Raw genomic sequence first — 24,719 nt, 5'->3', positions numbered from 1 at the left:
GAGACGCCGCTTGTCGCCCAGGGATGATGATGTACCGCTCGCGCCATAGTATAATGGCGTGGCTTGTGTCTCGTAGATGCGTCTCACCGTCTCCTCCAGGGTAATCCAACTCGAGGTCCTCGTACGCGCCTTCGACCAACTCAACTTCGACCTTGGAGTATCCTGCTGGAATCGGCCTGTAGTGGTAAGTACCTGAAGGGTCCGTTGGGATGGCCATGCCCGACGCCACCTTCACGTGGTGAGAGGTTATTTATTAGTAATCAACATATATAAGCAGCAACTTGCGGAATGAACAAATCTAAAATCTATAAACTACGAGCTTACCTTTATTGATAAGTTCTTGAAGGGAATATGCAGCTCACATGGTGTCCGCTGAGTGATGTCATCAACGGGGCAGGTGGTTTCGTCCTGGGTTTGCATGGCGTCCATGCTCTGTGATCCTACCTGCCCCGTTGAGGCGGAGCTGCTACGATTTCCTGAAGGGCTCACCATTGCAGGAGGAATGGTCGGCTGGGGATCATGGGACCGATGTGCGGCCATGCGTTCATCAACCTTCCTTGCCACCTCCTCTTGCATGCTGAGCTCGTAGCTCGATACCCTGTACTCAAAATCTGCAATCTTCACCTCGGTATCTCTCTTGCTCCTCATCCGACTCCTGTACGTGTGGATGTCCTCCTTGAACCCAATCTTCCAAGGAATCACCCCTTTCCCTCGTGTTCGTCCTGGATGCTCTAGAGTCTGCAGGGCGAGTGACAGCTCGTCCTTCTCTCTGTCGGGTCGGAACGTGCCCTGAGAAGAGGCTTCCACTGCGTCCGTTAGTCGACGCGCAGCCTCGCGTATCTGATCGCTGAAGACCAGGGTGCCATCAACTAGGTTGAGCGTTCCACCATGAGCATAGTACCAGAACTTCGATCGATCCGGCCATTTAGCGGTGGCCGGTTCGATACCCCTCTCAAGCAAGCTTGCCTCCATCTTCTCCCACTTCGGCATCGCGACGCTATAGCCGCCTGACCCCAAGTGGTGATGGTACTTCTTCTTGGCGGCATTTTCTTTGTTTCTTTCCATCATCGCCTGCCCTTGTTGACCTGTCTTATATGCAACGAACTCGTCCCAGTGATCCCTTAGCTTTGGGAATGTGTCGAAGTTCGGTGTCTGCCCCTTCAGGATATATTTCTAGTACAGATCTCCCTTGAAGCTCTGAAACTGTTCTGCCATTTTCTTTAGAGTCCACCTTTTCACTTTGTCCTCTGTACCCGCGGGAAGGGTGAATGTCTCGAGCATTGTGGTCCACAGCATCTCTTTCTCCGAATCTGGGACAAAACTCTCATGATCTCCGTGTGCCCTTGTTCTGCACCAGTACACCGTACTGACAGGCACGTTATCCCGCACAACCCAAGCGCTGTGTTGTACGTAGTTCTTGGCTGCTTCCGCTGGGGCACTAGGTCGGCCATCTTCATCCACTTCCGTTATGATGTGCCGACCCTCAAGCTTCTTCGCGGCACCTCGTTGCCCGCGTGCCCTCTTCTGTCCAGCGGAGGGTTGACTTCCACTAGCCTCCTCCTCCTCGTTCCCCTCCGTATCCCTCTCCACGTTCCCCCCTGGTTCCCCTCTGCATCCCTCTCCACGTTCCCTTCCTCATTCAAGTACTGGTTTGGATCCTCGTTCCCCTCTTCTTCGTTCCAGTACTGGCTGCTTCCCTCCGTGATTGTATCGTACAGTATCTGTTCCTCATCACGATCAGCCATTTGTTCATACAAGAAATAGTTGCTAAGTCTATAGGTCATTTTTTGCTTTAACAATCTTATAAGCTAACAATCATATATGCTAAGTCATATATGCTAAGTCTAACTGTCGTATATGCTAAGTCTAATTACAAATCTAATAATCTTGTATTAAAACTATAATAATCTTATACTAAAACTCAAATAATATTGTATTAAAACTGTAATAGTCAACTATGCTAAGTCTAAGTGACGTATATTAGGACCCTAGTCAATAATTATATACTAAGTCTAATTACAAATCTAATAAACTTATATTAAAACTCAAATAATCTTATACTAAAACTCAAATAGTCATATATGCTAAGTCTAAGTGACGTATATTAGGACCCTAGTCAATAATTATATACTAAGTCTAATTACAAATCTAATAATCTTATATTAAAACTCAAATAAGCCGAGAGAGATCGATCGGGGAAGAAACTTCTAAGTGTTGGTGGAGAAGACGAGGGCGTGCATCGGGAATATATATACCCCTAGATCTTTACCCCTAGATCTCATCAACCGGGACTAAAGATATTTTCCCGCTATTTCCAAATTCTTTTTAAACCCGGCTAGGGTTAAGAACCGGGACTACTGATAAGCGCACTAAATATTAATTTCCATTACATATGTGTTTCTAAAATAGAAAATAATGCATTAAAATTATTTAAAATCAAAAAATTAATGATAATTACTTCGAAAAATTATTGTTGTCTGTAGTAAATTAAGTGCATAAAACGTAATAAGCAAATATATGATTTAAAATTTATAAAAATTCTAATAATCATATATACTTAGCATATGAATGATATTAAAATGTTAAAAATTGTAATTAACATATGTATATACATACGACATGCATGATTTAAAATTAATAAAAATCCTAATAATCTTATATAATTAGCATATGAATGATATTAAATTAATTGTTAAAAACTCTAATTAACATATGTAAATACATACGACATGCATGATTTAAAATTAATAAAAATTCGAATAATCATATATAATTAGCATATGAATGATATTAAATTAATTGTTAAAAACTCTAATTAACATATGTAAATGCCACATGCATGATTTAAAACTTTTAAAAATCCTAATTATCGCATATAACTAGCATATGCATGATTTAAAATTGTTAAAAACTCTAAGTAACATGTAAATGTGACATGCATGACTTAAAACTTTTAAAAATTCTAATTATTGCATATAACTAGCATATACATGATTTAAAATTGTTAAAAACTCTAAGTATCATATGTAAATGCCACATGCATGATTTAAAACTTTTAAAAATTCTAATTATCGCATATAACTAGCAATTACATGATTTAAAATTGTTAAAACCTCTAATAATCGTACGTAATTAACATATGCCATACAACAATTGATTTATATGGATAATCAATACATCCAAAATAGTTTACATCGTGTACACAATAATTACGGCAATACATCGGCGGTGACGGTTGACCGCACTTACTTTCTCCTCACTATTGTAAGGGGTGTCTTCATTTGATAAGAGGATGCTAGGGTCAATCGTCACCATGAAAGGGGGTTGCCCATCAAACTGAACGTAATCCTCGTCAGTCTTGTCCTCAACTCCGACGATTTTTCTTTTGCCTGGGAGAACCACGTGACGCTTCGGCTCGTCAGGCCCTCTGCCCTTCTTTCCTTTGCTAGACATGTCCTTCACGTAAAATACTTGCGTTACATTATTGGCAAGGACAAAAGGTTCGTCCGAGTATCCAACCTTGTTAAGGTCAACCGTTGTCATCCCACTGTCATCAATCATTACGCCTCCACCAGTCAACCTAACCCATTGGCACCGGAACAGAGGGACCTTGAGAGGACCGTAGTCAAGTTCCCATATGTCCTCGATGGCACCGTAATACGTTCCAGTTGTTCCATCGTGTCCCATGGCATCGATACGAACAGCACTGTTTTGGTTTGTGCTCTTCATGTCTTGGGCTCTCATGTAGAATGTGTACCCATTGATCTCATATCCCTGGAATGTCGCGATCGACCTAGATGGTCCCGTCGCCAGGAAGGCCAGTTGTTGGTTGATCGTCTCGTTACCCATGAGATGTTGTCGTAGCCACGCGGGGAAAGTATCAATGTGATGCCGTGTAATCCATGCATCGGACTTATCGATGTTTCTGGTGCGAACTAGAGCCAAGTGCTCCTCGATGTAAGGAGCTACCAATGAAAATTGTTGCAAAACCGTGAAATGAGCTTTACGGAATAAATTGTTGTCTACCATCATTATTGCTTTCCTTCCGAGAGTTCCCTTTCCCCGTAGTCTCCCTTCATGGCGTGATTCAGGTACCCCGATTGGGCGAAGGTCTTCAATAAATTCTATGCAAAATTCGATGACCTCCTCTGTTCCGTACCCCTTGGCGATGCTTGCCTCTGGACGAGCACGGTTACGAATATACTTCTTCAGAACGCCCATGTACCAATCGAAAAGAAACATGTTGTGTAGGTACACAGGCCCGAGAATACTGTTCTCTTTGACAAGGTGACAAAGCAGATGCGTCATTATATTGAAAAATGAAGGTGGAAATATCAACTCAAAACTGGCAAGACATTGCACCACATCATTCTGAAGGGCTTCTAATCTATGCGAAATTGCATACATGAATGCACATAGCTTTGTTATTGTTGCCCGGACATTGTCTGGAAGGATACGCCTTATTACAACTGGTAGCAGTTGTGTCATCAACACGTGACAATCATGAGACTTTAGGTTTGTGAACTTCTTCTCCTTCGTGCTTATTATTCGCTTAATATTCGTGGAGTATCCAGACGGTACCTTTATGCTCTCCAAGCATTCAAACATACTTTCCTTCTCTGCCTTGCTAAGAGTGTAGCTGGCTGGACTCAAGTAATGGCTTCCTTTCTCCTTTGGTTCCGGGTGAAGGTTGCCGCATTGTTCCATATGCTTCAGATCATTACGTGCTTCCAGTGTATCTTTCTACTTTCCATATACACCTAGGAAGCCAAGAAGGTTTATGCAAATGTTCTTAGTGAGGTGCATCACGTCGATTGTGTGGCGGACGTCCAAGAATTCCCAATAGGGTAACTCCCAAAATATAGAGTTCTTTTTCCACATCACCGCGTGACCATCTTTACTCTCTATAGGCTGGCTTCCAGGCCCCTTTCCGAACACTACTTTAAGATCTTTAACCATAGCAAACACTGTTTTCCCACTGCGATGTTTAGGCTTCGTACGGTGGTCCGCCTTATGTTCAAAGTGCTTGCCTTTCTTCCGTACCGGGTGGTTTGCTGCAAGGAATCGACGATGACCCATGTACACAACCTTCCTACAGTGCATAAGATACGTACTTTCTGTTTCATCCATACAGTGAGTGCAAACCTTGTACCCATTGTTGGACTGTCCGGATAGGTTGCTAAGTGCAGGCCGATCGTTGATGGTTACGAACAGCAGCGCTCATAGGTTAAACTCCTCCTGTTTGTCCTCGTCCCACACGGGGACACCTTCCTTCTTCCACAACAGTTTAAGATCTTCGACCAGTGGTCTTAGGTACACATCGATGTCGTTATCATGTTGCTTGGGGCCTTACATAATAATCGGCATCATTATGTATTTCCTCTTCATGCATAGCCAAGGGGGGAGGTTGTAGATATACATCGTAACGGGCCAAGTGCTATGGCCGCTACTCATCTCTCCAAAAGGATTCATGCCATCCGTACTCAAACCAAACCGTATGTTTCGTGCGTCTTTTCCAAAGTCTTTAAATTTTCTGTTGATGTTTCGCCATTGCGAATCATCGGCGGGGTGTCTCAGCATCCCGTCCAGTTGACGCTCTTCAGCATGCCATCGCATCATTCTAGCATTCCCCTTGTTCCTGAACAAACGCCTTAGCCGTGGTATTATAGGGAAATACCACATCACCTTAGCAGGAATTCTCTTCTTTGTTAGCTGCCCGTCAACTTCTCCTGAATCGTCTCGTCTAATCTTGTATCGTAGTGCTATGCAAACAGGGCATGCTTCTAGGTTCTCGTACTCCTCACCGCGATATAGGATACAATCATTTGGACATGCGTGAATCTTCTGAACTTCCAGTCCTAGAGGGCAGACTATCTTCTTAGCCTCGTATGTTGTCTCGGGCAATTTGTTTCCCTCCGGAAGAATGTTCTTGACGAGTTTCAATAAATCGCCAAATGCCTTGTCACTAACACCATTTTTTGCCTTCCATTGCAAGAACTCCAGAGTGGTATCCAACTTTTTGTGCCCCTGCTCACAACCTGGGTACAACGACGTTCTGTGGTCCTCTAACATCTTGTCCAATTTATGGACCCCCTTTTCACTTTCACAGTCCTCCTTGGCGTCCTGCAACATCTGACCAAGATCATCCGCAACGTCGTTACCATCAGCATCCCTTTCCTCCTCGCCCGTTTGATTTCCTTCAAATCCAACGTACTGAGCAAAGTCCGGAATATTGTTGTCTTCCACTTCATCTTCTTCCATTTCAACACCTTGCTTTCCGTGGGATGTCCAACAATTATTGCTTGGCATGAACCCCAACTCAAACAAGTGGAAATGAATAGTCCTGGATGCAGAATACTCCTTTTGATTCTTACACTTATTGCATGGACAACAAATAAAACCCTTGTGCCTGTTAGCTTCGGCCACTCTCAAAAAATAATGCACGCCGTCAATAAACTCTTTGGACCACCAGTCAGTGTACATCCATTGCCGATCCATCTACATGACATGAAAAAAAATCGTACATAAATAATTATTCTTACAATAATGACAGTCATACAATAATTATAAAATAACTAGGAAGGTGGCCCGCGCATACGCGCGGGCACTTATATTTTTGAAAGGTAATATTATTGTTTGTTCAGAAATTTTGTCTCATAGATTTAGGGTAAACTAAAGTTTGGATAATGTTATTTTATAATAAATTAAGGGTTCTATTTTTCTTAAGGTATCTTAGAAAACCATTCACAAACTTTTGAGTAGGAGATGAATTAAGTACTTACAACTTTTGAATTATGTTTTTTTTTCTTGAGTAAATAAAAAACTATTGCTAGTTAATTATCATACAGTCCATCTATATACATACGTGTAGTATGGCCGCAAATGAAAAATGTGGGTGCAAGATACTCAAAATTCTTTTGATTAAATCATCTCATGAAGACGCATGATACAGTAATAAAGGGAGGGAAGCATATGTATGGGGAAAAAAAGAAGAAAGAGAAAAATAAAAAACGGGAGGGGAGGCGTACGTACCCGTGCATGTAGGTGCGTACCTATGCTGAGGTGGGACCTCGTAATATTTAGTTTGTTCTAAGATCAATTTAATCTAACGGTTTATAATATTGGTCCTACCGATTTAAGTGAAAATCAAGTAACATATACTTTGATTTTTTTTCTTAGAATTTGTAATATTTGCCCTAATTTATTAGAGCACCACTTGGCAGCTTGAGAGCATTTTAAGGAATTTTAAATGACTAATTAGAATATTAACTGCGCAACATATATGTATGGGACATATGGTAATATTTGTTCCAACTCACTACAATATAATTGAGCTATTGCCACCAAATTATTACAACAAAAAATAATTCGTAGCAATATATTATACTATTGCAATGATATTTTTTCTGTGGCAAATAAATATTTTTATTGCAATGATCTACATTCGTTGTTTTATTTAGTACTTTTGTTGCAATAGAAAATAAGAAATCGCCACAAAAAATCGTACTGTTGCAAAAAACATGTTATATCGCCACAACTTTAATTTTTGTGGCAATTTATATAGTACATGGTACTTTTCACTATTTTTTGTTGCCACGATCAACAAATTCGTTGCAATAAAAAAATTGTCGTCTCATAATTTAACTTAACCTTTTCATATGGACATGGATTGAGACAAATTTTATTTGGAAATTATAGCTCTCGACGAGATCTAGTACAATTTTATAGTTGATAACTTTTTCATTTGAAATCTTTTAGATATTCAAATCTATGATTTAAATCTCAGTTAGCTAGACTCAAATGGAACGATATGCATTTTCCAACAGAATTGATGCGTAGGTGAGTTGGTAAAGGAGAGCACGCGTGAAGGATAGGTCTTGGGTTCGAATCCTAGCCGAGACACAAAATCAAAAAATTAAGTAGATAAATAGATTAGGATGATAGATTAATATTTGAACTTTTAATTTGGTACGTAAAACTAATGCCACATATGGAGTGGTGGCAATAATTTTTATTACAACGATGTGAAGTGTTGCAATATGACTTTTTGCCACATCCATTCCGTGGCAACATCTAAATTTATTACCACAAAATAAAAATCGTTGCAATAACCTATTACCACGCTATTTATTACCACGGCTAGCAACGATTTTATAATTGTGGCAACATATATCTATTGCCACAATTTTAGTATTGATGCCACGATTTTTTTCATGGTAACAAATGATTTTTCTAGTAGTGACTTCGTCCATGTTTATATACATGTAGAGAGAAATTAATTTTGTGGCTAGTAAGCCATTAGATGTCTAATTAATAGCAATTAATTTTGACACCTATTTACAATTGTTCAGAGTAACTCTTACATATTCATCTAACGACTTCGATGATCCATTGATCACCAATTTACTGATCACCATGACTCGCATGAAAAAAAATATGTAGTACTTAAGGTTTAGGATAGCTGAAATTGATGAATTATATAATTTATGTGATAGCTATTTGAGGGTATAAACGAATGAATTGACTTCTAAAAAGTTAGAATGTTGTTTAAAGAAGACACCATTTAGAAACTTGGAAGCCTGCAAAAAAAATCCAAAATATGGAATAGGGAAAAAAAAGAGAGGGCCTTAAACTCCCTTTATCACCCTTGTCGTACTAAGAGTTCTATTGATATTCGTCAATATTACAGTCACATTTATAACATAACGATTTCTTTCACCTGTACGGATAAATAGTACAAAATCCAAATACGACAAAACATAAATACATTATAATTACTATGTAATCAACTCTCGGTTTCAACTTAAACAGAGCTAATTAGTGTTGAGAAAAACACAACCCATGGTGCTTAATTATTCTCTCGCTGCATCACACCTTTAATTTTCTTTTCATGTTATTAACAAAATTAATCATCTCCATATATGATTTAATATGTGGCAAAGCGGTAGCGCTACAGCGGTTGTGATCACCTTAGATATCTCAGACACTATGCTTTGTCACACGTGCGAAAGGCCAAGGTGCAGACGTGCACTGTGCAGCAGGCAAAAAGAGAATTTCGGACGCTTTATTTATTAGCAAACAATAGATCCAATGATTATAATAATATGTCCACCAGTTCTAGTGTAAGTGTAAATTAGTTAATATAGATTTTAAATTGTTAATATAATGGATACACAATATAATGGTGTAGACCATATTTTGAAACAGTGCATTACCTGAGAATAATATACCAATGTAAAAAGTAGATCTGACGATTTATATAACGGGGCCATCAGTTTAAGTGCACGTATAAATTTGTTAATATAGATATTGTTTATTTGATAGGTACACGATATAATTGTGTAAAATTTATTTTAAAATAGTGCATTATTTGAAAATAATAGTACAAAGTAAAGAGTAAAGAGTACACCAGTTTAAATTATATGATGGTAGATTCTTTGTTTGTAAAATTATTATTATTTAAAAAATATATCCATTATATATATAAATTGATAAAAGAAGAAAAAGGAAAAGGGGGGGGGGGGAGGAATCGTACGTACAGTATGTACGTATATACTCCACCTGCCAATGCACGGGAGGAGGATAGGTGGGACCCATAGTATTTAGTTTGTTTTAAGATCAATTTTATCTAACGGTGTGTAATTTTGGACCCACCAATTTAAGTGAAAATCAAGGGATAGATGTTTTGCTTTTTTCTTAGAATTTCTAGGATTTTCTCTATTTTATTAGAGTGCCACGTGGCGGCTTGAGAGCGTTTGTAGGAAGTTTCATGGACTTTTAGTATATAATAGATAGATTACAAACTCTTTCAACAGTCATACAATAATGACATATCATTATTCATACAAAAATTATAAAATATTACACCAAATAATTCTTTTTTACTATTTCTAAAGTTTTAAACTAATATTAATGTGTTGTACTTCTTTTAATTTTCATTTTAGTTTGTTTTCTATTATTTAAGATTAACTTTCACTATATTTTCCTTCTCAACTATTTTATAAAACCTTATTTAGCAAATAAACTAAATTTCTATATATTCTTTCTTCCCCACACAAATTTTCTCTCTCATCAACTTACAACTAAATTTTGGAGACAAAAAAGTGTGCAAAACATAGCTCCAAATGTAATATGACAAAAAAAACATTGGAGGATGAAGTTGCTAACCTTTTAGGCACCTCTGATTTGTATATAATCACCAAAATAAATTCACTATAAATTTTGGCATGACCTCCCCTCTTTTTTGAAGAAATTTTGAAGCTTGCTCGGGCAGCTGGAGGAGGAAGAAGACATATATATAGGTGTGGGACTTTAGTCCCGGTTGGTGGGATCTTTAGCCCCGGTTCATAACACTAACCGAGACGAAAGTTAAGATATTTAGTCCCGGTTGGTGTTATCCCGGGGGGGTGGGCTGACAAGCCTTGACAGCATTTGAACCGGGACTAAGGATCAAATATGCCCGTTACCCTTTTTAACCGGGACTAAAGATCATCTTTTGCTCCGGTTTTTATTACAACCGGGACTATTGTAGAATTCGGCCAACCGACGAAAGATGGTTTCTCCACCAGTGAAACAAGCAAAATTTGCCAACTCGTATATCTGACAAAATGAACAACCACATGGGATGAGAAATCCCACCTTTAATTTCTGTCACCACTTCTTGGTGCTCCAGACTATAATTTCCGAATGGGAAAAAAATCAAGCGTTACATCATTTGTGAAAATGTTCCCGAATAAATTGCATTGAATAATGAAACCTACTTTCAAAAGATCCAACTTTATTCTTAAAAATTCGAAATCTAGTGGTAGTGGTTGTAGCATATACATATATATATAGACTCAAGCAACAGAATTGTTTTCCATGAAAACAGAAGCCTATATAAGAAAGGAGATAGAAACTCGATCACAAGCCAATGCAATGACAAAACGAGAGATATTGGTTTTTCACCGACAACCATCTCAAAGGCACGCGAGAGAGGTCTTGGTTTCCACCAAGAACATAGTTTCTCCACATCATACTTGATCCCTCATAGGCATGACAGACATCCGGGAGTGTTCGGTATCGATCACAAGATTGCGGTAACCAGTGTTCTACAAATGTTCTGGGCTAGGAGTTACAAATTCACAAGCTGATCGAAATACTTTGATGTGGATTTATTCGCTCAAGAACCAATGGCATAATTATGTGGTGTGCTCACTGTCGCTGGCCATGCGAATCGAGATCCAAGGGTGAACACTAAGGTCTAGAAAAATGGCATGTACATCCTACTACACTTGAGGATGTGCAATCATTGTCGTGATTAATATTTTTTGATGAACAATTAGCTTTGCTAATGATTTATTTGATGAATTGGTTTAGAATTATATTTGGATGTTGGTGTGAGTACGTGTGACTAACATGGGTCAGGTTGTGATATCAGTGCTCAGAAACAGTTGTTTCGTCTGATTGTGTGTAGGTGATTTAAGGTTAGTCTTGATCAATAGTGAGGCACGAGACTATGCTTAGGGACAAGATATCAACTTATTGGGAGAGAATAGTTAGGGTTTGCTTCGAGATTTCAATCAAAGTTTAAAAATTGAGAGAGGACTGCTTTAGATACACTTTCTAAATACATATTGATGCAATAAAGTTCATCTACTTTCAAGAGTTTTGTCGATACACATTTTTCTAGATCCCGACGGTTTGACCGAAATACTACGGGTGGTCTAACCGGCGAGAAGGCGGCGGTCAAACAGGCAGCGCTGAGCAGCAGCATGCGAGGAGGCAGTTGTTCGACCGGCCGGGCAATACTAGTCAGATTGGCGGCATAGGGACGGTCAGACCGGTATGCATATAACGATCTAACCGGCTATGTCTAGATTTCCATCAACTACGAGGGTAAGTGTTAATTCCGCTAAAAATTTTGGTTTGTCTAGTTTATTGTGTTCGTTCCTATAGAGGACGCAGTGAAATGCGAACCCTAATGTGCCACACAGTGACTGCTAGTCAATACTAACACCATAAAATTATTTAGCAATATGTCAAACACATATTGGGTCAGAAATGAAACAGAGAGAAATATACGAGTTCATACATTGACGCTGCCAGAATTGTTGATTAATCAACGTGATTGTGCTTACTTGCCACAACTCAGGCGCGCCGGAGGTAGCTAGTGAATTGTCAATGAATGGCACTTGATTAAATGAAGAACTTATGCACACATCAAACAGGAGTACTATTTCTAGTGACCTTAATTTCTATCTCCAGTTTAGGATTGAACGGATTGGCGCATGACTGCATTGACATGTAAACCCACTAATATATATATAAATCCATTTGAGTGCATGAAGTAGTTTCTACTGTTTTATTTCCCTACCAATTGTTGATACATGCATAGGATTTCAACGTAGGTAAATTTGTGGTTAAAGTTGCTTTAGAAGCTAATAAAAATGTAGTTATTGTGTTGCTTGCACCCAACCAAAAGGTCAAAAGCCTCTGATGTGGAGTGGGCAATTCACTTACATATATGTCAACAATCCTCATGTGGAGACACTCAAGTCTTTGATGTGTTGAATCACCTAAAACTTTGGCCTTTGGTGTTGCACAGAACATTGGGAATTTTTCCTGATTGTTGTGGCCACTTATCTAAGCCCTGTGAAAATCGTGCAATATTTCATCGCTTGTAATGAATGCAATACATCCATATATATAGGTGGCTTGTTGTCGTGTATTACAAGCACACATCACATCTTTTAGTAATATCAAGAATCAGTCCTCAGAATATTTTTCTGGTTGTAAAGCTTACCTATAAGAGAACACCATAGCAGAGAGTTAAGTCATACCAAATGCACAGGTGGACGGCCCTTGCCCACTCTACGAAAACGTTGGTAAAATAGATTTGCATATCACAACCACGAATAAACAAAAAGTTTCCAAGATGTTCTTGGAGAAAATAGAATATCACCAATTAGATGGCAAATGTGCAACTTGTTCCAGTTCTACATGTTAGATGCAAGTAGGTTTGTAAGACATCAGGAGCATTCGATAGTCACAAAAGATGGGATCATGTCTTTTCCAAATATTCTTGTGCACCGCGAAGTGAGCGTAGCTCAACTGGTTAGGTTTCTTGTGATGTAACCAGCCCACCCGGGTTTAAGTCATACAATTGCCATGAGTGAGTGTACGCGTGTTGTGAGTGCCCGCGTGCAAAATTATTATGTCTAGGATTATTGACACAAAATTGTGCAGACGGCCACAAGTTCCAAATAAAGCGAGTATTCTAACAAGTGTTTGAACATGTATTACATTCAACTATTGTAATCCCCTTATTTTGAAAAAGGTATAAGCATCCCCTATCCCTATGGAATTAATTCATACAGTATCTGACAAGGGAGACAACACATGTTAAAAAAAATTATATCTATAATATAATGGAAAAGCAGAGAGGACAACTCATACACGCTGCACACTACCTTCAATAATATACCCCGTACCCAATCACTCACTATTGAGAAAAAAAGACAATTTAAGATGTGGGAACTCCGTTTGCTTGTCTTTCTATCTCTAAAATGTTGGAGGATGCAATAGGACTTGTGAGGTATCAAGAGCATTAATTTGACCACTGCATGCAAACATCATTAGCATATGTTTCACCGGATGTTCTCGGGGAAGACCAAACAGAAAGGATATGTTAAGCCACTGATGAGATTGACCGGCCTATCTGCTGGTGACTGCCACTCCTTAATTAATTTCTACACATCATGCACACAAATATATATAGGGAACCATATCCTCACTTGAATACATCAAATAATTGGTCTTCCATACCATACTCTACAATGTAGGCATGTGAGACATCATGAATGCTTACAAACTCCAGAGTGCGAAAAGCCATCTTGTGCAAGCATTTGGAACAGGATATCCTCGTGCTGCTGTTGAGACTCATCATAGTGCTCGGCTTGGCCAGAGAATCGATCGATCCCCTCTTGACTCGTTCACCAGCCTTGCAAACTGTTATGGGGGATGAGCTCTAGACGTACAGTGCTGAGGACTGAAACAACCACTCGTATACGACCTCATATCTCGTCAGATGCTGAAGTATGGCAGGACAATGCTAAAGGAATCGATTGATCTATGTTGTTAGATGTAGCCATCAGTAAAGGGAATAGATCAATTAACTTAAAGAACTTGGGCACAAACAAACTAGAACGCACTTTACTTTTTTTCCTTCCATACGTTAGGATCAAACCGAGGTTGCAACATGACGTCAATGTAGAACTGTTCTAGGTAAATTTGTGGATAAACTTGTCTTATAAGCTTGATGCCGGTATGCAAATTAAACAATACTAGAAAAAATGCCCGTGCGTTACAACGGGTGAAGATTAACCTCACTGCACTCTAATTGCATTATCGCTTTCACTAAAAAAACAGAAGGAAATCGTACCATGAATGTAAAGAAAAAAAGTGGTGTATCACAGAATAGCTCTCACTCTAAAAAAAATTAGAACAAAAACATACTACGAATGGAAAAAAAAATTGATGTGAACGAGGGAAAAAATCTGGATGTAAACACGATTCATTTTGTTGGTGACTACGTGCTTTTTTAAAAAAGAAAGACATGTGATTGTTTTCTATTTTCTAAAAGTAATTTATTTTGTCGGTAAATAATTTATTTTTTGGTGGTTACATGTTTTTTATAAAAAAGAAAGATATGTGATTGTTTTTTACTTTTCCAAAATAATGAAATAGTTTTTTTTATCCAATTCCTGGTAGATATGGGTCCAAACAGAAACTTTATTTAGTGTTATTAGTCTCAGGCAAGCCTCTTATTTAGGTGGTATTATTCGTGCTACAGTGCTCAGTTGCTACAATATCATGCAGAACTGTATTGTGCTGGGCTGCTGCTTCTCTGCTCTGTGGGCTGGCTGCTGGGCTGCGTTTGCTTTTTGTTGGGCCGGCCTGCTGCCGTCTTGGCTGGGCTGCTCGCTAGGTTTCTTTTTTTTTTCGATTTTGCTATATATTTGTCGACAAATTTTCTCCCTAAAATTTGATAGATGTAATTACAGTACAATCGTAGTGTAATTACACTGTAACTATAGTGTAACTTGTATGTAACTTTCAAAAATCTCTACGTAATATGTTATTTCGGTAAAATAAAGGTTGTGGGAATAAATCCTTACACATATGTATTGTGATTTTATTTTTCTTCCTCACCAAAACAAATCTTACATGAAACTTATATACAAGTTACGCTGTAGTTACGTGCAAGTTACTGTATAATTATATATAAGTTATAGTGTAATTACACTACGATTGTACTATAATTACATCTGTCAAATTTTTAGGAGAAAATTTATCGACAAATGTATAGGTGGTCCCATAATCACGTGGGCCCACCCTTTAATGACGTACGAAAAAATCAACTGGAAACCTTACTTATTTTTTAATTAGGTATAGAAATATTTTAATTAGGTATAGAAATAGATATAGATATATAGATATATGTAGTTACTTGTTAGCAACTCAATTTACCAGTTCAAGCAAGGCAAATTCCAGTACAAAATCAGTTGAACACAAAGATGGAATTGAGCTGCAAGTATTAAGTAAAACTCATGGTTTGGTAGTGGACAATACGTAGATAAAGTACTGGATACAATCTGCTATCAGCACAAGAGGAAAGGAAGGAGAGGGATTGACAAGGAGCCAAGCTGCCTCTAGGTCGCCGCCGTCGCCAAGCCAAGCCAAAACCTTATGTTTTCTGTTTGATTCTTCTCCGAAGCATTACTCCTTTATAGCCAAGCTGCTAGCTCTCTTGTTTCACTTTGGTCTTTAAGCTTGACATGGACTAATCGAGCCCATAGTACAGCCCATACAGCATTTGGTCTGCTAACAATTAGGCTTGTCTGCAAGCTAACAACGTACAATGTGTCAGTCCGTTTAGTTGAGTGCTTGCATCAATTTATGATCAAATCTCAGCTGTCGACGTAAAGTTATGTCAAGTATTCCACAAGAGAAAGGCTTTCGTCGGAGTAGCCACTGTTGATTGAGATCAATCAACATAAAGGGAAATCCTTGATATTTCATAGTTGTACCTAACAAAATACAGATATGCCATTCACTACTACGAAAACTATCTTTCGTGACAGCCATTTTAGATTTTTGCTGGCGGAATTTAGAGCCGCCACAAACCAAAGGCCAGTGAAAATCAAGATCTTCACTGACGGTTATCGACCACCAGCAAAGATATGTCTTCGCTAGCGGCAGCCGCCAGCAAAAATGTATTTTCACTGGCGTCCTGCTTAAGACAGCCGCCAGCAAAAAATATCTTCGCTGGCTGCAGCCTAATGAGGACCGCCAGCAATAATCAAATTTTGCAGGCGGTTGTGCTATGCCAGCCGCTAGCGATAATCGATTTTGAGGAAAATAAAATAAAATTAACCAAATGCCAGATACCCTCTAACCGCCAGCAAAAACATTCAGAAATCCTCTGTATTTTCAATTTCAAATCCACATCAAGACAATATTCAAATCCAGTCCACATTCACATCAACATCCAAATATCAACATGCAAACATCAAATTCTCACAGCATCCAAATATCTACATCGATTTGTCACATAGCATTTTCAACATGCAAACATCATTGCCGGCGACCTTGGAGGTTGCTGCCGCCACCATCTCAGACCATCGCCGGATCGGAGAAGAGGGGAGGGAGGGCGTCGCCGGTCTCCAACCATCGCACCACCGGATCCGCCCCACATCACCATCATCGTCGCCGCCACAACCGCCATGCGCCTCGAGGCTGGAGGAAGCCGCCGTCGCCTGAAGGGGAGGGAAGGCAAGGTCACCGTCAGATCTGAGAGAGCGAGGGGAGGGAGGGCAGGGTCACTGCAGCCTGATCCGCCGCACACACCCCTCCCACGGCTGGATCCGCCACTCGCGGCCCTGCGGCGGCCGGATCCGCCGAGCCCCTCCCGACTGAGCGCCGCTCGTGCCCGAGCCCCTCCCGCCCAAGCGCCGCCCGCGCCCGAGCCCCTCCAGCCCGTGCCCGAGCCCCTCCCGGCCGAGCGCCGCGCGCGCGAGCTCCTCCCGCCCGAGCACCGCTGCCGCCTGTGGGGAGGAAGGAGACGAAGGAGGAGAAGGAGAGAAAGAGGGAGAGAGGCGGAGAAAATGAGGCCAGGTAGGTAGGATTTTAATGAGACTCGATTTTAACACCGCGTAAAACACTGTTTCCTACCGCCAGCGAAAATAGGTTTATTTTTGCTGGCGCCCAACGTCATCAATCCGCCAGTGAAGATTGATGTTTTCACTGGCGTCAAGTTAAGAGGGCCACCAGCAAAAATACCATATCTTCGCTGGCAGCCAGCTTAAGGCGACCGCTACCGAAGATAGGTTTTCGCTAGCGACCCATGACCCCCCACCCTCCCTATTTTTCTCGATGGCGGTTTTATCTCGTAGCCGCCAGCAAAAATTTTTCCCAAACACCATGAAAAATCATTTTTCTAGTAGTGAATGTTTTATTTTTCCAATAATACCCATACATATACTAGCCTACAAGTGATATATGTACTATCCAGGGAAAATATGTGGTAGAAACCACATGTGTGGTGGAAACTTTGAAACTGCCGTTGGATCGAAAAAAGGACGTCCAAGATTCGTCCATGTCATTGCACGTCCTTTTTTCGATCCAGCGGCAGTTTCAAAGTTTCCACCACATACTCCCTCCGTCCCAAAAAAACCCAACCTAGTATTGGATGGGATGTTTTCTAGTATAATAAATCTGGACAACCCAAACTAGTATTGGATGTGATGTTTTCTAGTACAATAAATCTAGACATAGAAAACGTCCCATCCAATACTAGGTTGGTTTTTTTGGGACGGAGGGTGTACGCGGTTTCTACCACATATTTTCCCTACTATCCATACTGAAGATACAGATTTTATTGTATAGAATGGATCTGAGCCGTTGCATCACTAGTATGATCCACTAGTGTACATAGTATGGTGCACCATAAAGGAACTCCATACTAAAGCATGCATAGTCACTTGCAAAAAGTGCCTAGTCATCGAACAGCCCACTAGCTTAAGCCTGCTAGCTGCCATTTTCATTGTGACAATGTGACATGCATATGTTATATAACACAAGCAAATACTTCCATTGTGACATGCATAGATAGCTCTTGACAGGAAAAGTACAGTGATATGGGAAAGTTGCTGCTTGCCATTTTCGACGCTGCAAATAGGTTTGTGAGATATCAGGAGTATTTGACCCTACAGAAGGCCATGAGCCTATATTCATCAAATGCTCTTGGGCAACACCAACAGAAAAGGAAGTTCAACGCATGATGGTTAATGAGCAAATGATGGTCATTGCCGCTCGTAATCCTCACAAATGCGTGCAAATGAGCAAATGATGCAAGTGCTTCTAATTTAAGGCCTGGTGCACGATCTACCTTCTGGCTAGGAAAATTTCTCTGGCTAGTGGAAACAGCTTCACAATGGCGGAGATCAGATTTGGCATGCCCCGCAGCTGTTTGACGCCATGAATCTCAGAGTGACAGAGTTTGTACTACTAGCAGCAGGCAAACTTCTTACCATGTACCTTTCTCATCAATTAGCTGCTCTAATTTGTTTCAAGGTGAGGGAAATTCATTGTTATAAGTTAGTTAGCAGAGTTCATGTCCTTCTGTTACAGAAAAAGAAAAGATACCAGAAGATGCTTTTCTTGTAAATATTTTAATATGAATGCAACCAAAATCCGTTAGCCTTAAATCATAATCTACTTGAATATATAATTTATCTTCAACAAATTTTTTAAGGTGCACCAACACACTACTACAGAATTACTAAAAACTTAACACCTATTCAGTGCAAGTTTGGGGGAAAAAACAGCACTTATCACGCCCAACAGGCCCCACTTGCACCTTGGAAAAAACCGACACTGGAAGTAGATCCTCTGACTTAAACTGCACATGCAGTTGAGTCACTGACATGTGGGTCCCACTTTGCTATAGCCCACATGTCAGTGACTCAACTGCATAACAGGTAAGTCAGAGGATCCCTTTCCACTGACACTAGTAACACCACTTCAGTGTTGGTTGTTTAATTGAACCGACACTGATGTACTCGGTGCAGGTTTTTTAATTAAACCAACACTTAGGAAACTTATTACAGTGCCAGTATTTTTAATTAACATGCAATAAAAAGAGAGCCGAGCACATTCGAACCACGCGGATGTAGCCGGAGGGAGGGATGCAAGAAATAAAGTCCACAGCCTCTGTCTCAAAGTCTACTCCCCCTGCCTCTCTCAGTTCTCTCTCGCTCTCTTCCTCTCTCGCTCTCTCTGTCTCTCTCTCCCTAGCATCTCACTTTTAACTCAAAGGAGTATGGTCGCTGTAGTCTGCCACTGCCATCGTCGTTGCTGCAGCAGTCAACGCCACTCCCAAGGCCCACGGCGATGGATCTGCCCCTCCTTGGGCCGGGGGTGGCGGATCCACACCGCTCCCTCACGTGTCTTGCTGCTATTGCCATCATCGCCCTAGCTGTCATTGCTACTATTGTTGTCGTTGTCATCGTCGTCGATAGATCCACCCATCCAGTAGTCTGCTATGGCACCGGATCCGGACGTCGCGAGGTCCTCGGTGGTCAATATGCCCATCCTATAATTGTGGGCGGTGGGTCCACCTGTCCCATAATCACCAGCGATGGATCCGGATGCCGCGAGGTTGCCTGTCGTGCATATCCTCCCACCCCGCGGTCTCCAGTAGGGGATTCGCCCGTCTCACGGTCGCTAACTAGGATCCATCCGTCCAACAATTAATCACCAGCGAATGAATCCCGGGTGATGCCGCGCTCCCGTGCCCGTGCCGCAGCAGCCGCCACCACCGCCGCCGCTTTCGCCGGTCCACGAAGTGAAGGACGGGAGATAGAGAGGGAAGAGGAGAGGAGAGGATGAGGTAGGAAAAGAGATGAGGGGAGAGGATAATTTAGTAGATTTTTTAAGGGTGAGGGCAGTGGCGTGGCCGGCAAGTGGACCGGTGGTAAGTGGGCCTGTTAACAGACCACATCACATTATATTTACAAAATTCATCACATGGATTTGAAGTGATTTAGGAATTCTATACAATTCGATGCTGCTGTCCACCATGGATGAGTCTGCCCACCTGTTGTCATCTAGATAATCACTAGCGGTAAGATCAGCAAGAGAGAGGAGGAGGAGGAGGGTGAGGGAGTGGGGGAGTAGGGAGAGGATGACGGGGGACATTGACAATTGGTGTCTGCCGCGGCGGCGAGGACGAGGGGACTGCCCGGGCCTGCGATGGAGAAGAGGACGAGGTACCTTAAGATCTGGTGGAGTGAGTGACGAGGGGGCTATTGTCGTCATCGTCACCAAAGCTGGCAGTGGTGGATTTTTTGGGATGGGGAATGGGGAGGCCAGGACGAGGTGTGATAGGCTCCGAGCACCAGGGGGGGGGGGACCAGATCCAGCGGTGTCCGAAGCTCGAACCGGGAAGGGTGGGCACTAGTGACAACGACAACGAGGCGGCGACCGCCGAAGCGGACAGCATGGCCATGGAGTCCCCCGCTACAGCTGCTCCTGCCACCGCCTAGGAAGACAAAGACCATGACGATGATGTCGCCGCGACCAGCAGCGACTCGAAAGAGATCAGAATTGGTGGGAGGAGAGAGCCTTACCTTCTCCTCCTTGTTGGACAGTGGCATGCCGGAGGCCGTCCTCCTTGTGAATATGGTCCCGTGGGGTAAAAAGTACTCCTGTTGCTCCCACCCCACGCTGACTCGGCTCGGCTCGATTTTTTTGGGCCACTTTTTATAATGAGAATAATTTATAACTGCATTATTTGTTAACAGGCACACGGCCAATGTCATACCCATGTATGTTAGTTGACACTGCCACGCTAACTTCAGTACTTAACAGAGCTAAGCTCATGCTGGCTACCAGAAATTCAACTAGCCTCGACAGCTCAAAACCGTAAGGAATAAATTCACGTCAGGAAAATTCCGTCTGCAGACATGGTACCGTCAGGAAAATACTGTCAAGTCCAGCTTGTCAGGAAATTTCAAATTTGCTGACTTGTCCTCGTCAGGGAAATTAATCTTGATGTGGATAGCCATCACAATTAGATGCAACATCAGAAAAATTTGAATATCGCCAACGTTGATTAAACCATCAGACCTAGCATTGTTTTGTTCTAACAACTAAACCACGTCAGAAATATACATTATTTTTTGCTGACGGTTACCGCCTGTCAGTGATAAAGTAGCGCTACACCCAATTCAGCAGCCATACCCACCAATGCAAGACTACAATGGCCATGCATGATAACTAATTCACAGGAGTTGTCCATACTAAGCATTAGATAACGTCCATGCATGATGGCTATATGCATACAAAGAGTAGTGAAGAGCGTCCACATAAACGAAGTAGTAGGTTTATTATATTTAACTTGACCATGAAGATTAGCATGACATCTTGATAAGATGATAAATATCAATATGGTAAACTTGGTAACTCTATATAGGAGGATGCATTTTTCTTTGTCTAGTTGTCACAACACGAGGTCATGATGTGATAAGCACCATCATGAGGATAGATGGGTTACATCGGCTCCTGGAGAAGGGATGTAGACTTATGTTGGAGAGAGAGACATTAAAGGAAGGGATAATAGACTAATAAATATTCATTGCTTAATGATAATAAAAACAATCATATCCTTATGTAGATACAACAAAGATTTCTTGTAGAGAAATTTCTCTATTACAATAAATACACTTTTTAAATGTCTCTACAATACTCTAGAGGCATTTTAAAAAATGCCTCATAAATGCCTTCTAGTGAATTGCCTCTACAAATTAAGAGGCATTTACAAAATGTCTCGACACCTTTTGGCATTTTTGACATCTTTTTATGTCTATAAGAGAGTATAGGCATTTTCTAAAGGCATTAAAATTTGCCACAACCGTATCGAACCATTATAAAAAGGAAAAAATTACCACTTTCATTGCAATTGCCAATCCTTGAACTCTATACCTCTTGAATAAATCATTTTAATCCTGAATGGTCTAACCATCTCAATCCAATGTCATTACTTATACTTAAGATAATCTTGTATCTAAGATTCCTATTAGTGCCTCTATATAGATTGAAATGTCTCAAGAAAATGCCTTTACATATCTGGCAAATTTTAAAGTGCCGAAAAAGTGACTCTACAAGATATATTTAACAAATTGCCTTATTAGTGTCTCTAGATTAAAAGTGTTTTAGGCAATATTTAATGTGCCTCTAAAAAGTGTCTCTACACTTTATAACTTCTGACTTTAAAGGCATTTTAAAAATTGCCTCTACAAAAGTGTCTCTACATGAGGTTGTAGAGGTTTATTTTTATAGTAGTATAAGTTGACCCGTAAGCTAGTGATTAAGGACTCAAGCTAATCTTATATCTAACTTGCATGGTATGAGCTGCCTATATATAGGGTCACCACCTTATAGCCCAATGTCCATAACACTACTAATGAACATCCTTAATATTTCTAGTCGTGTCTATACTATAATTGGGTAGACATGAGCTACTTGTTGGATGATATTAGTTATTGCCGAGATAATTAGGAAGAGATAAATTCCATTGTTTTCTTCCATAACAACAACAACAAAGAAACAAATAATATAATAAGAGATAGAAATAAACATTACCATGATCGGTGATAACAAACTTAGAGTCCTATCCAGATTACCCCGAGCTCCACCAATGCAAATAAAAGGAGAGAGCGTTGAGAAGAAGTGACGACTAATTCTTACGCCAAATCCCAAACCCTAAAGAGAGCCCGGTCAATCTCAATGCACTGTAAGGGGTTCATAGTGCAACCCGCTCCAAGAAGGAATAGAAAGAAGGAAAACGAAAAAAAGTAAAGATGATTTCAGGGGAGATTTTCTTGGGCACTAAAGTTATATAGGAGCTGTTGAGAGACTGCAGATCTGTGCAACCAGCATGAGAATGAGCTGGCAACCAATAAAAATCTTGTGCAATGATAGATAGGCCAACATTTCTTTAGGAGCAAACCATTAAACCCATATGGACCAGGAGCTTTGTGTGAGGGAATTATCTTAATCAGGAGAAGAAGAAGCAAAGGAAATCAGCAAAACTTATGGCTTCATTAATTCATGTGGTCAATAATAATCTCAATTCCGCATTTAGAATTGGTGATCATGTCTTAAGCTAAGCAATTAGATCCTAAGTAAATATGTACAACACAATTGTCAGGATTTTCTTACCTACTGTCGGTACAAGTTACTCATCAATGGCTGCAGCTGCTGGTTGGTCAACTACTGTAACTGACCAGTAGCATCAAATTTCTCTTAATTCTCAGGAAAAAATATTAGTACAAGAGACTCCGGCATATATCCCATCTGTAGTGTAATACAAAGCCAAGATCTATAAAGTAGGCAGGAGTAGCACAAGGCTAGCATGCAAGAAAACATGCCTATCCGTCATCAACTTAATTTGCTCCCGATAATATGATGCTCATTATAGTTTGGTAGAAGCAGTATCGATTGGTGTCGTATATATGATACTATGATCTTGTTGTTAAGGGATTACGAGGCATAGGGAATCAGATGTGCAGATACACAGGGTCCATTTGGTCCACAAGCAACAAGTTTTGCACATTTGCTCTTTCTCCACTTCCTCTGCTTGTTGTTCTCATTTCAAAGAAAGAGCTAGATGGTTCTTAAAGGAGAGTGATACGCGGTCACCGGCGACGGATGCACCCGTCCTGCAATTGTCAGCAACGGATCCAGACACCGCGTAGTCGTCGGTGCCGAGTGCGGTCACTGGTGGTCGATCCACCAGCCCTTCGTGTGCGTGCCGAAGGTGCCGCCGCCGCTCCAGTGTCCTCTGAAGGGAGCCATCAACATGGTTGCTGCCTTTGCCACTTCACAAAGCGTCTGCCTTCTCCGGTCGATGAAGTGGAGGAGAGGAGATGGAGTGTGAAGAGGAGATGAGAGGATAAGGGAGGAGAGCATAAGTCAGTAGATTTTTTGAAGATCAGAGGAGTGGGGTGGCCGACAAGTGGACTGGTGGTAAGCGTGCCTCGCTTGCGGTAATTGTTTTTTTAGTGGATCTCTTTATCGTAGGCGGCTGATGTTATGGCCCACCTGAAGGATGAAGAGGGTCTCATCCGCGAAAATCGATTCTGTAGTAGTGTATTGTGCAGCATATAGGGAGCACATGCATGTTGCACACTACATGCAATAAAACACTCGATTCTTACCTGCTTGGCTTCTTCAAATTGAATTAGTTGTTTGAAGTATCAAAATTTCATGCTATTTTTAAAGTACAGACCACCAATTTGAGTGATGTGTAAATTAAGTAAAATTCGAGCAAATAACATACCGCCATTATTTTCTTTTGTTTGCAAAGGTTAGATGGTATGATTTCCTAGGCCATCCCCTCATATCGTGCTTGATAAAATAGTGAGAGAATCCCTTATATGCCACTAGAATTTGACCAGTTCCCTTATATGCCACTCAAAATTGGCTTCTCCCTTATATGTCACTAGTTCAAGTTTTTCCACCCTTTTATGCCACTCCCACCACTATAGTATTAGTTGACTAATAGTTTTTTTCGTAAATGACCAATATGCCCTCTCAACTAAAAAATGTGTAAACTTCAAAAAATCATAACTAGTTTATTTTAAATCCTTTTTGAGTGAACAAAATTTTGTCAT

Source organism: Oryza glaberrima, chromosome 11, assembly GCF_000147395.1.
Source record: "Oryza glaberrima chromosome 11, OglaRS2, whole genome shotgun sequence".
Taxonomy (NCBI): domain Eukaryota; kingdom Viridiplantae; phylum Streptophyta; class Magnoliopsida; order Poales; family Poaceae; genus Oryza; species Oryza glaberrima.
This window is presented reverse-complemented; position numbering follows the sequence as displayed.